Source organism: Cricetulus griseus, chromosome 6 (genome assembly GCF_003668045.3).
Source record: "Cricetulus griseus strain 17A/GY chromosome 6, alternate assembly CriGri-PICRH-1.0, whole genome shotgun sequence".
In the NCBI taxonomy this organism is placed as follows: domain Eukaryota; kingdom Metazoa; phylum Chordata; class Mammalia; order Rodentia; family Cricetidae; genus Cricetulus; species Cricetulus griseus.
Window position 1 is genome coordinate 44,091,496 of NC_048599.1, and position 18,055 is coordinate 44,109,550.

An 18,055-nucleotide genomic window follows, 5' to 3' on the forward strand; every position below is an offset into this window, starting at 1 on the left:
AGAGTGGGTGTGAAATAAACTTCCTCCTAACTACCAGGTTTGGGTACCCAGTTCTCAGGCCTGGAAGGGTGAATACAGTGGGACTGATGCTTCTTAGCGTGCAGTTTGCTAACTACATCTGTATCCTAGCTGTGTTATTCATTTGATTGTTTATCTGGCCCAAACCTTGATGTTTGTGAAACAGCTTGAAAGGGCTGCGGTACATTAGGATAGCATGAAAGGAAGTTGTGGCTTGTTCTCAAAGAAGAAAAGATTCTTTTTTCTTCTCTGTAGAATTCATAATTTATTTACATGCACTGTGTTGCATGTAAGTTGCATAGCAACAAAAATAAAGTCTGTGTATGAAAATCTGAAGGGTTCATATTACATAAAGGTGGAGGACACACTTTGACCTTGTACTCTTTTATAGTGTGTACCATGTCACTTGTCAACTATAAAAAGATTTCAGGGTGATAGTTTATTTTAGGTATTATGTTAACCCAAGTGATAGAAGGCCACTATTATATGTTTATAGGAGGAAAACTTTTATCCATTCTGAAGAATACAGTTTCCTGCCCTTATCCAAATCTAACTTGTGCAATAGGGCTCTTCTCCTTAACTGGATTGTCCATAGACAGCTGAGGGAAGGAAAAAGATGCTTCTACAAACAAATCATTTCCTGTTTGCTTCTCTAAGGATAATTATCCAAACCTAGATAATGACAAGGTTCAACTGAAAATTCCCCAGATTCTTCTAAAAGTCAGGAATTGGGGAACCCTAGATGCAGAAATGAAAGGGCTGGCGTTTCTGTAAGCAGCATGCCTGTTTTCACTTTTTCCTTTGATTCAGTGTGGCTGGGGAAAAGATTTTGGCCCATTTCCTACCTGTTTCCCTTTGTGGAATCATTTATCTTTGGGGCTGATTTGTTTTCCTTTGCAGTTAGGCTGGCCTTTGTTCCTAACAGCGGCATCTTCTTATTGATGGAGTAATTGACAGAAAGGGCTTTTCCATCATATGCCAAATTTTCCTAATCACACCCTCTGCATGAAGGCCAAGCCTAACTTCCCAGGAAGCCTTGGATATTGAAGAACTGAGTGCCTGGGTCTGTGAACCATAATTCAATCTGAGGCCCCTTCTAATCTCAGCTGTGAAATGAGGACCAGTGTCTGCACAGTGCATCAGGTTATTATGAGCATAGCAGGGAGAATCGGAAGAAGTGTTTTGTGAATTATAAAATGATCTGAAAAGGGAAATATTATTAACAATACCTAGTAATATGGGGGACTAATTTAACAAGGACCAATGTACATTTTATGTTTACTTAGAAGGAAGTGACTTCGTGGTAAGAACGATTATTTAAAAATTCCAACAATTCAACAGAAAAGAATAAAAATTACCAGAGATTTTAATACATGAAAATAACCTATTTATGTTAGGGCTACCCTCTCAGAAACTGCTGTATATATTTAAGGAATAATAGCTGTATGGGTAGATAGAGAGAGCAGTCTTTCCTGAAACAAGGCTTCATGTTGAGTGTCATTTTAATTTAGTAGAAGAGAGCATGAAACATCAGAAGATATTTCCATCAGTGTTTCCCTTTGAAAAGAGATGATATAGCTTACAATGCACAACCTCTGTATTTTAAAAATCATGAAAACGTAAGGGTTTGGGGAAGTTTTTCTTTATGGCACACACACATTTCTGTTTCAGACATCATTTGTTGGCCTACTGCTGTGAAGAAGCCATGAGACTCTCACACTCATTCCTCTCTTACCTTCCAGTTTTGTGAACAAGTTTTTTTTTTGTTGTTGTTGTCATGGTACCAAGCATGCCTTTGTATCAGTAATGCTGGCCCACCCACAGCAGCTACTTCCCATCTTCCCTAGGCTCTGATCCTTCTTTGATATGCTTGGTTCCTAGAGTCATTGACTAACTGTTAACGGAAGAATGACAACATTCTCTGTGTTTCTGTATGTTTAAAAACCTTGAAAGTTAGATTTCTTTGTCTAGATGTCTGGCACTATCGCTGACCAGTAGGATGTGAGGACAAACTGTAAGAAATGATGTATGTGCGAGTTGTTATCAAAGTAGGAGTAAGAAGTGCATGCAGCATGTGGTGTGATAACAACTCTTGGAAGCCTAAAAGAAACGAAAATGTATGTTAGACAGAATGAATAATGCACGGTCGAGGGAACAAAGCCCTGTATGTCAAATACCAAAGTAGGATCTGGTATGAAATTATTCTCTAAGGAATTCTGACACATACTTTGTATCTGCAAATTTCTTTATCACTTGGACAAGTATCATTACCCAAGTCAAGGACATCTTTTTGGCCCTAACATTCACTTCTTTGTGAATACTATGTCAATAGTCTTAGGATAAACAAACAAGTCTCTCAATTAAATATTAAAACTTAGGGATAGACTATAGCTCTCCCCAAGTCAAGAAGGTAGTTTATCTTTTTCACTTCTGCTCCAATATTTGTTTATATTCTAACTCTACTGTGTAGTTAGTTACTTGATGCTAAAATAAAATATCTGAGAAATAAACTTAGAGGAGGGAACAGGGGCTGGCTCCTGGTTTTAGAGACTGCAGTTCATTGTCATCTGTTCCTTTGCTTTGCATCTTGGTAAGGCAGCATGTCCTGGGAGAAACACAATGAAAAGGCTCAGATCCCAACAGCCCCTTCTAAGATTTGACAATCATGTGGGTCATGTAGGTCCATCTCTTAAATGCTGCATTTCCTGATAGTGCCACAAAAGAACAATGGTGCCTTTTACCCATATGTGACTTTGTCGGACATCTAGATACAAGGCTTAACACATAAAATGTAGTTTAAACATTCAAGAATAGTATGTGATAGTGTTTTGAAAGTTTTGAAATATGCATTTAAATATAATCTGTGTCATGGTGTGAATAGCCCTGCTTTAAGTTGTATTTTTTTAAAGCAATAAGGAAGAAGAAATATTTGGGAAAAAAAACTCTTTTATTCATTTGACTCAACATTATTAAAATTCACTGTTTTCAACATTCCCAAACACATACACACTACAACAGCAATAACTACAGTCCAGGAATACTAAAGGTGCAAATCTATTCTATCAAAGAAAAAGGGATAACATGATTTATTTCACTCAACTCTTAAATAGTCACAATTAGGCAAGAACAGTGTATACAAAATCCAAAGTTTAATATATTTGAAAGGCTGCCATTGGATCAGCTGGTGGATTTGTCCACAGAACTGCAAAATCAACTGCCTGACCCTCACCGAATATACCACATGCTTTGTTGTCAAGTAAACACAATTTAAATGAAATCCACAGATTTCTTCCCAAACCTCATTTGAGATAAATGCTTCTTGGCTGATCTTCGTCTAAGTCTGTGAACAATTTCTTCAGGATTATTTGATTGGTTTTCAACTCTTTTGCCCCTGTCCATCTTGCTTCAAACAGGCAAATGATGGGGAAAATGATGTGTATGTAAACAGAGAAACAGGGAAAGAAAGGCCTCTGGGAATCCAGACTCTGCTCAGGGTTGTCTGGCTCTTCTCAGGTAGGCAGCAATTAAAGGGCAAAGGGCATGCGTGCCTTAACTGCCTCTGCTTTGAAATGGGCTCTCCAGGAACTCAGGAAGCTCTTTCCTGCTGTGGGTAAATGAAGGAAACAACAACACACATTTGAAAACATTGATGAATTAATCTCAATTATTTACTCTCTAATAATTTCCCCAACCATACACTTTCTTGATGCTGGAAGTTCATAGTTACCCTGTGATTTCCATGTTGTCCAATAAAAGGAAAATGAAAGAAGTACCAGTTACAGTGAGAAATGAACAAGACTTACACTATTAAAGAATTTAACCTCTTATTCCTTTCAGTGCACCTTACATTCTTGTGACCCTTGAAGTTTTTGACTGTTGGTCAGAAATCAAACATAAGCCAAGGATCTCTAGTAGTCTTTCCAATGTAAGAGTCAGCATGGTTTTCTATTCTATATAGAATTTCATTATAGTTGTGTTTTCTTCAGTCTACCAGTTGGAAACAAAAATTACAGACATTAAAATCTGAGAAATGTTAAAAAAATTCAGACCCAGGTTGCAACATTGAAGCAGTTCAGTGAAATAAATAATCATGTTGGTCATTAGAAATATAATCTAATCCTGGCAGTGGTAGTACACGCCTTTAATCCCAACACTCCAGAGACAGAGGCAGAGGCAGGCAGATCTCTGTGAGTTTGAGGCCAGCCTGGTCTACAAAGCTACACATAGAAATCCTGTCTTGAAAAAAAAATAAGAAAGAAAGAAATAAAGGGAAAGAAAAGAAAAGAAATCTCACAATGGTAGTTACTAAAACAATATCCAATCAATAAGGACATTTTAACACTTTCACATGAAGGATGCCAGGAAGCCTGGGAGAGGCATTGTTGTATGAATGACATTTGATTTTCCAGAGGTGATTTTGATGCTGTTATCTCTCTCTCTGAGCATCAGGGCCATGGTATGATGAATAGCAGATCAGGAGCTGTCACCTGAGCTTTGGGGTTCTTGCTAGTGTCCTGTTAGGATGAACTGTTCTTTGCACTGCTCTTTGTTGTTCTAATATTTAACTTAGGAATGGAAGTTTCTATTCTCATTAACTTACTACCTAACTTATCAGAAATAGGGTATACAGGCAGTATACTGTGTACTTTTCTCTTACATAACATGCTCAAGGTCACACCACACAGAATGCATTCTGCTGTAAGAAATCCCACAAGAAGGGGCCTGGAAATCAAGTCATGTTTTTACAATGCACCTTCGGCAACTTTGGGGTTGACATGTGATGATATTTCCTTTCTTACTTTTAGACTTATGAGTGTAGTTAATTCATGTTCTAAATAGAAGTGTGAAAAATACAGAGCAACAGTGATTTGCGATAGAATGCCATGTACATGAAGAAAGAGAATGTGCCATTTTACTTTTGTAGTATTGCCAATCAGTCCCTCCTATGAAAAGTTACTGTTGCTTAGGAAATGTTTGTTACAATGGTTGGTGAATTGTCTTGGTATTACAGAGACTTTATTTTGGGATCAACTCTGACATACAACCTTTGCATTTAGAATATATATATATATATATATATATATATATATATATATATTAGAAAGCAAGCAACTGGGAAAATTTAAAATCATAACATTTCAAGAAAAATTCTAAGAACATTGATTTTGTACAAAAGAACATTTATAATCACAAACTGTCATTGTGAAAGTGTTTGATTTACAAAAACTAGAAATGATAATATAGTAATATTAAAAAGTATGGTTTACTCAAATATAGATTCCGACATTTAAAAGTCCTTTGATTCTTTAGTAAATATCAGATTGAGATTGATAAACAATAGAAATTCAGCAAAGCGACAGAATTTTAACATTGCTTGGAGCATGTCAGTTGTATATCCACATGTCACCTGCATTCTTCATACAGTTCAGATAAAGAATTCTGTAGCCAGAAAAAGGGCAAAGGCATGAGATGCATGGCAATCACACTGGAGTTGTCTTAAAACAAAATGCATAATTAGTATTTCTCCAGTGTTTCTGAGGAAATAAATTGTGTTTAAGCATGATAAGGATGCCAAGCTGAGATGCTATAACTCTTGGTAACTTGTTGAAGATAAGACACAAGGTAAGAGGAGGGAAAGGAGTTAGTGACTGAGAAAACCACAAGAATGAGGAAATCCCCAAGCCTTAATGGTTGGGGGAACATGGTTTGAAAGCAACAATGACTCTCTGGATTTTCCAGTTTCATTCCTCCAGAGTGTTGTCTTTGTGCTTTTGTGTCCCAGACTAGCAGCTTCCTCTTACAGTCAGCTGCCTGGAGTTCCTCAGGTTCATGTCTCCTGCATTTGTTGCCCAGAAAACTTCACCCTGTTTTTTCCATCTCCTACTCAAGATGAGGAAACTGAACTCACCTTAGTCACTTATTTCTTGACCTGTCATATGTGGTGGGGAAGAAAAGCTATTAAATGAATATGGGACACTCTAGGTCCTCAACATTGTTAAGAGGGAAGAGAAGAGTTAATGTTGTTACCAATGTATGATGAGTTTACTGGTAACAAAACAGCAAATACTCTATAGGAACAATGAAATTTGTAGTAAAAATACATCCCATGCAGTGTGTTTGACATGCTTCAAAATATCACTTGTTACGTGAAATTCAAGTTTAACTTGGCACTCTGTACTGGTTGGTATATGTGTGTGGGAAACCTGGCAACCCTATCTTTGTGCCATTTTACAAAACCAACTCCTGTTTTCTGACTATATTTTCATTTTAAAAAAGAAATTTTGGAAACATGCAATCAGCCATCTGTGGGTTCCATATCCATGGATCCAACCAACCATCAGCCAAACAAACTTATACTTGCCTTGAATATGTGCATATGTTTTTTTTCTTGCCTTCATGCACAAGTACTACAGCATAATGACTGTAAAGCATTTGTATTTTATCATTATTTAATAATATAGAGATGATCTCACATATATTGTAGGGTAAGTATAGTTTATAGGCAAATCCTATGTCTTTTTGTCAAAGGGATTTGAACACCTGTCCAATTTAGTTTCTGTGACTGTTCTAGAATAGATTTTCCTTTGAAACTAAAGGAAGATGCACTTATTCCTTGGCTTTAATCTTCTGGTGCCTTGTGAATGTAGCATCCTTGGACAACTGTAAAATGATGATATGTAGGAGCAAGTCTGAAGTTTAAGTAGTGTTTTTCTTTGTTTGCTCAACCTCTAATCAGTGACCTGGAATGAGGTTGTCAATTTATGATCATGGGATGATGGAAATTAAACAAAGTGAATTTGCTCATTCTTCCAAATTTACCTTCTTGTTTTCTTTCTTCTTGGCATGCCTAAATTATTCCCATACACTTAAAGTGGAGTACTGGGCTTTGATGAGACCCACCTGCTACTATGTTGTTTTAAGAAGTTAACTACTTTTTCCAACCCAGGTATTTATTATGAAAGCTTTGGATATAGATACAATATAAGGAAGGGCTGGGGTTCTGGGGGCCTGATGGGAACTCCAAATTCCTGTTCCTTCATTTGAAGTTAAAAAAAAAAAACAAACTCATCCAGAAAGTGTATGAACCAAGATCAGTCAACTAAATGTAGCAGAATCAGCACTAACGGATAAACTTTACTACAATAAAAGCAAGAATAAGTTAAAGGAAATCCAAAATCTATTCATTTGAATCCCTGGCATGACTCTCCTAATCTGTCTAAGTAGAACTACATATTTCAGGTAAGTGGTACTTAAAAAATGGCCAACTTCAAAATGGAATAATTGTGTTTTCCATTTTACAATGCTGAAGGCATCATATGAAGCAAGAAAGTTACAGTGGCTCTCAAGATCAACACTAAGGAATTCACACTAGAGCTGGAAATAGCTGGCACAATGGAACCCTCAGTTCCAAAAGCGTCCCTCACTCCCAGACTCTGCTTGGGGTGTGCCTCTCCTGATCTGAAGCCTTCTTACCATGTCAAGTTTGCTGATGATACATAAGGCAGAGAAATGGAAGCATTTGTAAGCAGATTTTGTAGGTCACTCTCTATAAGGCCACTTTCTTCCTTGATGCTATGAAAGCAAAGAGTATTTAAATGAACTATTTTTGATATTGTGATGTTTATTATATGACATGAAAAAAGTTTCAGAAGAAGATCAACAACTAATTCTGTTCTCAGTTACTCTAGGTCAGAATGTTCAGTATCAGGCTAGAGGGCGAGAGGGAGAGGGATTTTTTTCTTTGCTAACTCAGTTGGCTTCCCAGCTGTCTCTGGGTATACATGACAATCCATCATTGCTGTTTCCCAGGTAGTTTTCCTAAAGGTCATTGCCTGTGTCTCCCTCCAATGGCTCTTCATCAGTCTTGTTCTGGTAAGGACTGGAGCCATGGAGAATACAGTTGAATACTCGCCTCTGGCTCCCATTCTGGCTTTGGCAAGGCCAGACACCAGGATGGAGACAGAGACAGGAATTTGGCTATGAGTGCCTGTCCCAATTAGGTTTTTTGCCAGCTTAAGATCTGGTCCTGATTTGAACACCTGAAACTCCATTCTCCATCCTTTTGGTTCCATGGTTTAAACAATTATTTCCACTGTAAGATATGGTAAGTGGTAAAACCTAGGAAAAAACAAAACACAGACCCCTGACAGTGAGAGATACTGATGAGCACACATGGTTCAAAGCTCTTAGCTCATAGTGCAGAATAGTTTCAGAGAGCCTTTTCTATGTGTGACACTTACAGAGACACTTCCTATAAATACCCCTAAAGTAACATAGACATCATTTCTCCAGAGATAAGGAAAGAGCAGACATTGAGTTTAGTAAAACACAGTAACAATGTTGAGAGTAGAATGCTGTATGTTGAAAAACTTACCCATCTCCATGGAAACATGTTTGATTCACGTTTGCACACTGCTGGATGGTGGGTTCCCAATATCTACACTGCCTCTTGGTTCCAAAATTCATATCCAACTTTCTACTAAAATTTCTTTGAGTTAGAAACTGGAAAAGTAAGAGTCCATACTCAAAAGCAGTAATTTGTAGGGGATATGTGTTAAAGAAAGACTAATTGCATCACAGGCCTCTGTCAGGCAATCCCCTCCCCCTCCCTCTCCCCCATTTTGTCTCAGCACTGAAGACCTGTTTGAAGTGCTGTTATTCAAGAACTTTCAACATCCTCTCTGAACACCTGTCTGGATAATTAGTCAAGCAGTAGACAGACATCAAAGCTCAGGCTATTTTCTCTTCTCTTTGAACAATAAGTGCCCCAGGTATCTGTCTGGAATTTGATATAAAAAAAAAGACCCTGCCACAGTGGCATAAAAAAACCCTGCCACAGTGGCACCCATCCATAGACCTCCTGATGTTGACGACTGACATATGCACCCGTTATGTCAAGGCATCTAAAAGTTTCAAAGCTTGGCAAAGCAGTGTTTTTCTTTTCCTCGCCTATAACCCCAGAGTAAACATTAAGCAGACAGTGTTTCTGCTTCGAGCATTAAAAGGAAAAGGGCTGAATCTGAAAAGCCTTCGAGTACGGAGGGGGCAATTTGGAAAAGTGTCCTCTTGCTGGGAGCTGCATGGAGAAGCTGCCATATTGTGGACAGGGACAGAATGAAGCTGCCTGGTCTCATTCATAACTTCACAGTTGCTAACATCAGCTGATGAATATTTATGTTACTCCTGGCTTAGACCAGAAAGACAAATAAGGGGCGGGGGAGAGGGTGGCAGTTAGGAAAAGGTTGGCTGAATTCTGTGGGATTTTTTTAACCAACACTTTCCATGCGTGAGCAGTAGCCCTGAATGAAGTCATTCTGCACAGGGGGCCCAGCCTGGGAGAGCAGCCTGTTCATTAGCACTCTGCTGTGATTGAACCTTGTACTTTCATGGGGTCCTGGAAGGGAAGCCCTTTTCCTTAAGTCAAACACATGGCATACACAGCTACCTTATTATTATTGTTTTTTGGGGGTAAATTATTGAAAATTGCTCCTTGCTGTATAATAACTTTTATAGTTCAAAGAGTGAGTGAAGGAGATCCTTTCAAATATCTTGTAAAGGAGCAATTCTAGTCTAGATTAATATTTTACTGAGTGACAGTTGCAGAAAAGAATATTTTAACATGTATGTAAGCAATTAAATAGCTCTGGTAATTATCCTAGTTAAGCAAATTATTTTCTTAAAATGTTCTGCAGCTTTTATTTGAGGAGAATTGCCTCTGATCCCACTGCTGAAGAAGTAATCACACTTGACCACTTGGACAATTTCTCTTTCCCTCTTTGGGCTGCTTCCTTTGACCATTAGTGTCACCTTTGTGCTTCCTCTTCCTCTTTGTCATAACTGTTACCTGGAGGTTAACCTGTGGCTGTAGAAACAAGAAAAGGAAACTCACTAAGATGGGAAAGTACATTCAAATAGGGAATATAGCTACTATTGTTTTGCTCGAGGAGAAGGCTAAAATATTTAGCCACAGTGAAATTGTGATAACCACGTGGAATTCAGTGTTTTCTTTTCTTTTAATTTTTTTCAGTGCCACTGTCTAGCAGGCATGGAGAGGCAAGTGTCCACAGTGGGGGGTCCAAGGAAACACTCACTCCAGATGAGGATAGAGCCCATGCAGTTTTCTGAGGAACCACTTCCAAGAGACACCAGGAAGTGAGGTAATAATGAGAAACAGATCACATCTAAGCTGGATACTACAAAGGGCCCTTGGGGTACAGTTCTACCTGAGAATTTGTCTCATTTTGAGCAAAGGTGTTGCTTAATTTTTTTGTGGGGGGAGGGGAGTGGTTTGAATGAAACTGGCCTCCAATAGGCTCATATATTTCAACTTGATTCCTTGATTCCTGGTGGGTAGAACTATTCTGGGAAGCATTAGGAGGTCGATGTGGGATTTGAGATTTTTAAAAGCCCATTCCAGGCCTAGGCCCTTTCTTTCTGCCTCCAACTTTCAGATAAGGTTGTGAGCTATTAGCTACTACACCAGTGCTGTGCTCCCAGCATGGTAGTAACGGACGAACCCTCTGAAACAGTAATAAAGTCCCAAACTAAATGCTTTTTTTAAAAATGAGTTGCCCTGGTCATGGTGTCTTTTCATAGCAATAGAAAAGTAAATAAGACAGAATGTTCATACCAAGAGTGCCTGACCATGCTGCTGTTTGGTACTTTTGCTTAGGAAAGGGGTAGAACACTGTAAGTGGGGTTTAAGGGATCATCCTAGTACCATTTTGGAAGACAGCCATGCTGAGAACAATATAGACTATGGAGGCCCAGGGTAAGGGACTTCAGAGGGGAACAATGTTTCCAGGTGAACTAGAGACCATTCTTGTGATATTGTTGGCAAAGAGTGTGGATGCTTTATGCCCTGTCCTAAGCATTTATTTGAGACTAACTTGGAGAGTTTTGAACTAATACCATTGGCAGAGGATATTTCAAGACAGTCTCATATTATCTGTGCCACATGGTTACTAGCAAACCATCTGATGAAGATCTACAAATGAAAAAAAGAGCAAGTGGGGCAAAAAGAGATACAAATTATACAGTGTGAGGGAAAAAAGAGCATCCAGGAGTGTAGCATTGGAGCCAAGGTCTTTTGGTGTTGAGGGGGTGAAGAAGAGGGAAGAAGAACACAGGCACAAAAGAACAGTAAGAGCAACAAGTGCAAAGCATCAAGAGTTTCTGTTTTGGGGGCCAGCTGATGGCTCAGTGGGTAAAGGAGTGTGTCACCACGCCTGCTGACTGGAGTTTGATCCTGGGAATTAATGTGATATCAGGAGAAAACCAGCTTCCACAAGTTGTCATCTGAACACACACACACACACACACACACACACACACACACACACACACACACACACTAAAAAAGCACACACCTGGCCTAGGCTCTCTCTTTCTGCCTCCAAATTGCACATCATGATGGAAGCTCTGAGCTACTGTTGCAGCACTATGCCCGATCATCTAAAAAATAATATTTGTAGAAACTCTACCCTAAAAATGTAACAGACTAAAGCTGTCGTTTGGTTTGTGACATTTTAGTCCTCATTTTTGTTATAAGTTCAAGGATCAAGGAAGCATTTATTTACCAAAGCATTTAAGCCAGAGGCTGCATAGTTTTATGTGTATCATATGAGTGATGAGAACAATTGCAAAAGCACCTAATACAGATGATGATCCTGGTCCATAGCAATTACCATTTTCTACTGATAGTAAGATTTCATGGGAAGAAATAACAAGGCAGATACTTCAGGGACTTCACTGAAGACATTCCCAAGAAGTAAACGATGGCTACATCTAAAATGACATCTATCTGAAGTCAGGATAGGCAGATCCCATCTCAAAGTGCATGAACTTCAGAGCTAGAAAAGGTGACGGAGACAAACATACTTGGCTCTTTGTCCATTTGATACCATTCTAGCAGAATTTAGTTGTTGGCCACTCTGATGTAGCTAGGAATAGGAACACATCAACGATATCATTTAAGGATAGAAGTCTCAAGGCTTTCTCCGTTGTTTGTTCTTGGTCCTGTCTGGGTTAATATTGTGAAATATTCAAAGACCATTTAATCAAGATTGGAATTCTAAAAACATATTAACAGAATTTTTATATTTCCTCCACATCAAGTAGCAAAGCTGGAATGGCAAGGATCTGTAAAGCCAGAAAGCATTAAGCTTCACATTCTCAGCCCTAACACTCCTTATATCAGGCCTAGGGAGATGGCTCAGTGGCTAAGTTCTTATATTATAAGCAAGACAAGGGAGCTCAGATCCCCAGAGCCCTCATACATGCTGCCTGGGCATGACGATCAACCTGAAATTCCAGCCCTTGGAAGCAGACAAGATTCCCGAGCAAACTGGCCTGCATGCCCATCATGTATCTATTGCATCCTCTCCTCCTAGGTGACCTTCTCTTCTAGGTGGGTCCTTGGTCTTCCTTGTCTCTACAATATAATGAACATAATGGATTTATTATTGTTAGGAAATGAAAATCTTGCTGTGCAAGAAACATATTAGTGGATCCCAGACTAAAAATAGCAATGACACTAGGGATATGATAAATGAGAGGGTGCAGTGGATACTTCAGCGATTTTCTCTCCTTTTTGCCTTAGCTGACCTGTACTTCTGGCATGCTAACACCAGAGTAGCTCATGTTCTGCCTGTAGGTGGCGAGATCTGACCTCTTTTCACTGGTGCCTGGACTCAGAGCCGGGGTGTGTTCCACAGGCCGGTGAGAATGTAATTTGTAGTTTGATGAGGAAGCAACAGGGGCCAAATCAGCACTAACCTATTACTATTATATTAGCTGCCAAAAACATTTCTGGAGGCATTGAACATTCATGATGAACGCATACTCGCGGTTGATGCAAAATGTGAACCTAGTCTACTCTGGGATACAGTACAGTCATTAAAATATGGCTGAAGGAAGTTTGTATTCCACTAAAAGTGGCTGATTAAGAATATTGTTTTGTACTTTTGATACTATCTGCTCATTAATTTTCTCTTTAATGACTGTACTTTTGCTGTTTATGTAAGATTTTTTAGCCCTAGCCAAGACCACAAACATTTTTTCCCTTGTTCCTTTGCTTTGTGAAATCTCATGGTAACATTTTTATTCAGATATAAGGTATTTATTTAACTTGTATACAGGGTGTGAGGTATGAAATTAAATTATATGTGTTTTGTATAATTGTCAAATGCAACATTTTGAATACCAACATTTCTCTGTTCAAATGCCTTCGTGTTGTTGGGGGAAAGAAACGTATTCCACATGATGGCTAGTCTCTGTCATCTTTGTTCTGATGCATTATCTGTCCATTCTTCATTGTTACAGAAGGATCATTACTTTTTAAACTTGGGCAGTGTGAAAGTGGGTTTCCCTACAAAGAGATTTGCGGGTCTTTTGTTCCCCTTGTGAACTTCATTAGACGTTCAGTTTCTGCATCAGTGGAATACAGAATTTTATGGACACTAATCTAAGTCCATTGCTTCTCTTCTTCCCATTCCCCCATCTCCTTTTTCTCAGTGGGTCTGCTGTTCTCTCAGTTCTATTCCTTGCTCATGTCCATTCCACATCTGATCAATAGGTGGTGCTGTGCAGCAACACATAGGCTTGTTGGTTTCTTACATCTTTTAAAATACCGGATTATGTCATCTGCCAGTTCCATGACTTCTGTCTACACTATGAAAAATGATCACTAAATTGTTACTAGAACAACAGTTTCCAAGCCTCTTCCCCCGAGTATGGCAGTTGAGGCTTGAGTTTGGCTGCATAATCTTCACACTGTCAAGAGTTAAAAGCGTTTTTGCTATGAAAGGAGAATTCAAAACAGGGTACTGGAGAGAGGAGGTACAGGGGCATAGAAATGAATCAGAATAAAGTGAGTATTAAAAATGCCACAATGAAGCCATTGCTTTGTATGCTAATATGAACACTTGGGGCGAAGAAGGCAACAGGGGGTAGTTGCCTTGAAACCCGACAACACAGCTCAATATGACATTTGAGTTGGTGTTTGTTTATCAGAGAGTAAAAACAGAGATGGCTCTCCGAAGAACATAAGGGGCTAGCTAGCCTTGATGCTCAAAATAAAATTCAAGGTTAGTTTGTTTGTGAATTCCTGAGCCAGCTGGCTGTCCTGGCCCAGTATGACTTTTTGTGGTGACAGCTGTTCCTACCAGGATTTGATGGCTGGGCGTGGCGAGGACAGAGCTGGTGGTTTTGAGATGAGCTGGGAATGGGAGATGGGTTGCAAGGATGGATTCTGGTTTCCTTAAAGAGGAAATCCACAGGTTTCAAATCTTCTCGGCTGAAATCATAGTTTCTGTGGCGGCTTTTAATGCTTTCTGGGCAAAGAGAGGTAGGCATGAGCAGTCCGTTGTTACTTTTTGTCCCCTCAGGTTATGATTTAATGATGGGTGGTTCCATTTCCAAGAGTTAGCAAACTCTGAGGGTTTCCAGAAAGGGCACTATACTAGCCTGCAAAGAATCTACCCTGTGCTCTCTGGCCAAGAGCCCCCAGGGTGCTGTGAAATCCTGTTTCCTTTCCCCAGTTCCCAAAAGCCAGAGGAAAGCTCTCCTAGGGGTTGATGGCATCATGCTGGGGTTTCCACATGTAAATGCTGACAACACTCACTCCACAGTGCTTCATGGTTTCAGAGTAATTTCAGACATGCAGTTCTTAACCCTTTCTTCAGAAGACGGAAACTCAAAATAGGACAGCAAAAGCCAAAGATGGAGAAAGCCACAATGAATGAAATGCATGGAAGATTCCACTTCAGTGTGTCAACTAAATCCCACATGAAGAGTCCACCTTACAGCACTGTCTCTGTTCACTTTCTGGTCTTCCACATCTCAGCACACCCCTCACCTCGTCCCAACTGTTCAACCCCAAACTTTGGCGCTGCTCTCTTTGACTTCCCTGATCTGTAAGCAAAGCCTGTTGGCTCTGACTTTCAAATGTCACTGGCATCTAAGCACTTGCCACCACCTTTTTTTGGCTAACCCTGGCCTTTTGTGACATCATCTCAAGTGTGCTCTGTGGATAAGAGTTTTCTAGGATTTCTTTGATCCAATGTTGTTCCCACTTCATTTTAATTTCAACATGCTAGCTACAGAGACACCCTTAAAAGCTAAGTGGGCATCTATTTCTTCACTACCCAGACTTCTATGGGCTTTCCATCTCATTGGAATAAAGAGAAAAGAACTTCTAATGGTGGGGAAAGTCCCATGTGAATGGCAAGCTCTGCCCCAGGCCCTCATTTATGTTGCTAACTGATTGTGCTCTGCCATCCTGGACTCTTGCTTGTTTCTATGTCCGTAAAATCTCTGCCCACCCTCAGATCTGCTCACCTGATCTTCCTTCAGTCATGTTTTCCTGATCTTTACTTGGTGCCACTTTCTAGATGTAGTCTTCTCTGGCTTCATGATATAAAATGCACCCTCTGAGTAGGCTGGCTGGGTAGTTCAATGGGCAAAGACACTTGCTCTGAAGGCTGCTGCACTGAGTTCAGTCCTTGGACACCATATGGCAGAAAGGGAGGGCTGCCTTCTACAAGTTGTCCCCTGACTTCCACATGTGAGGAGGGCATTCGTGTGCATGAGCACTTGTACACTCGAGCGCATGCATACATAGACAGTTGTACACACGTACACTCACACAAACACAAAACCATTCACATACACACTAAATAGATACATAATTGTAATAAAATAAAACCTCTTTGGCACTTCCTCACAGTTTCATTGGATTTTTTCCTTTTAGCACTCACTACAAACATGTTTTGTTTTTTCTTCTTTTTTCTTTTTCTTTTTTAATATAAATCAACTCTCTTGCTTAATTTTCTAGAATGCAAACCTCCCAGAGCAGGTGTTCTGAACCATCTTGTTCATTACTCCAGCCCCCAAACTTAAACCACTCTTGCCATATGAAGACCCTCAACAACCACAGCCCCTGGACTGTGATGTTCTCCACCTAAATTCTGTACTGTCCCTGGTGGATTTGCCAGAGGAGAGGACTAACGATTGCTTTGATTCCCAAGATCACAAAATTCCCTACTTAGCTTGGAACATAGAAGTCAATGCCCTGCTACCATGGGTGAAAGAGGGTGCATGGTTTTACTCTTGGAGCTTCCCTATTCTTCAGCATTTATTTTGTATTTTTATTTTTTTACTTAAAAAATTAAATTAGAAACAATCTTATTTTACATATCAGTCCCAGTTCCCTCTCCAGCCCATCCTCCCATGCCCCCCCACTTCCTAAAGGCCTTTCATGGGGGATCATTGAAGTCTGTCACATCATTTGGGGCAGGGCCTAGGCCCTCCACTGTGTATTTAGGCTGAGAGAGGATCCCTCCATGCAGGAATAGGCTACCAAAGTCCATTCGTGCACTAGGAATAAATGCCGCTTCCACTGCAAGAGACCCCGTAGACTACCCAGGCCTCCTAACTGTCACCTAAGCTCAGGAGCCCTGGTTTGGTCCTAAGCTGGTTCCCCAGCTGTCTGGCTGGGGTCCATGAGCTCCCACTTGCTCAGGTCAGCTGTTTCTGTGGGTTTCCCCAGAATGGTCTTGACCACTTTGTTCATCACTCCTCTCTCTCTGCAACTGGATTCCAGGAGTATGGCTCAGTGTTTAGCTGTGGATCTCTGCTTCTGCTTCCATGAGCTACTGGCTGAAGGCTCTAGGATGGCATATAAGGCAGTCATCAATCTCATTCCAGGGGAAGGGCATTTAAGGTAGCCCCTCCCCTATTGCTTAGATTCTTAGTTGGGCTAATTCTTGTGGATTTTTGGACATTTCTCTAGTGCCAGATTTCTCTTTAATCCTACAATGACTCCCTCTATTAAGGTATCTCTTTTCTTGCTCTCCTCTATTCATCCCCCAACTCAATCTTCCGGATCCCTCATGCTCTCCTCTCCCCTCCACTTTCTCCTGCCTCCCTACTCTTCTTCCCTTCTTTCTCTCTCCCCCTGCATGTAAGTGAGTATAAGTCTTCATTAGCTTTGGGGACATACATACTGGCCTGGTGAACAGTTCTCTCTTAAGTCCACGAATATGTAGCGAACAAAGTCTGTATTCTAGACATCATTCCAGGGAATAGTCCCAGCTTGGAACCTCTCATGGGTGAGACAGATGTGAAAATGTTATATGTGCCTCTTAGACATTTATATAGCTTTGGGGGGATGCAGAAGACAAAGAAAGATGCTTCTCGAAGGTGACTGAAGAGCTCTCAGTGGAAGTGACTCACAGTGCAGAGGAGGCAACAGGGCAGGCAAAGGATAGAGGACACTGTAGACACCAAGACATCTTGGCCTCTGTGTCTAAGGCAGTGGCTAGGCTTTCAATTTCTTTTAGAATATTTCACTGTCATGCTCTATGCTCATGGGGTGGAGGGAGGGGTTTGGAAGTCATTGGTTTTCCCAAGAAGCAACTGGCTCTCTTTGCATAACTCTTTCCTGTATTCCTAGAACAGTGGCTTTTTGGAGAGACAAATATATTTGTTTTTGTTTTTTGTTTGTTTGGTTTTTTTTTTTTTGGTTTTTTGAGACAGGGTTTCTCTGTATAGCTTTGGAGCCTATCCTGGCACTGGCTCTGGAGACCAGACTGGCCTGGAACTCACAGAGATCCTCCTGCCTCTGCCTCCCTAGTGCTGGGATTAAAGGTGTGTGCCACCAACGCCCGGCAACAAATATATTTTGGATTTCTTAGTGTAGTGTAAAACTGCCAGGTGGTGGTGGCACATACTTTTAACCCCAGCACTTGGGAGGCAGAGGCTGGTGATATCTCTGAGTTCTAGGTCTACAGAGCAAGTTCCAGGACAGGCTCCAAAGCTACACAAAGAAATCCTGTCTCGAGAACCAAAAAAAAAAAAAAAAAAAAAAAAAAAGAAAGAAAAAAAAAAGAAAAAGAAAAGGAAAGAAAAAAAAGTCTTTAAAGTCTCTAGTGTAATGTAACAGTGTAGCTAATTATTTTCTTGGATGCTTAACTCTCAACAAAACAGTGCAGCATTTAATAATACAAACAAATGGTAGGCTAGTGACAAATAGCAG

At 40.1% G+C, this 18,055-nt stretch overlaps 1 protein-coding gene across 2 annotated transcripts in view; it reads left to right on the forward strand.

The window, feature by feature from the left end:
• Hao1 (hydroxyacid oxidase 1) overlaps positions 1 to 18,055 on the forward strand; it is a 95,291-nt gene that overhangs the window by 53,357 nt on the left and 23,879 nt on the right. Inside the window, exons 8-9 of one of the 2 annotated variants that reach the window (XR_004770472.1) lie at positions 6,891 to 6,964; positions 10,046 to 10,175. The gene's annotated coding sequence lies outside the window, so the exon portion shown is untranslated. Of the gene's footprint in view, positions 1 to 6,890; positions 6,965 to 10,045; positions 10,176 to 18,055 lie in introns of those variants that run through there. The other variant, XR_004770471.1, reaches the window with a different exon arrangement.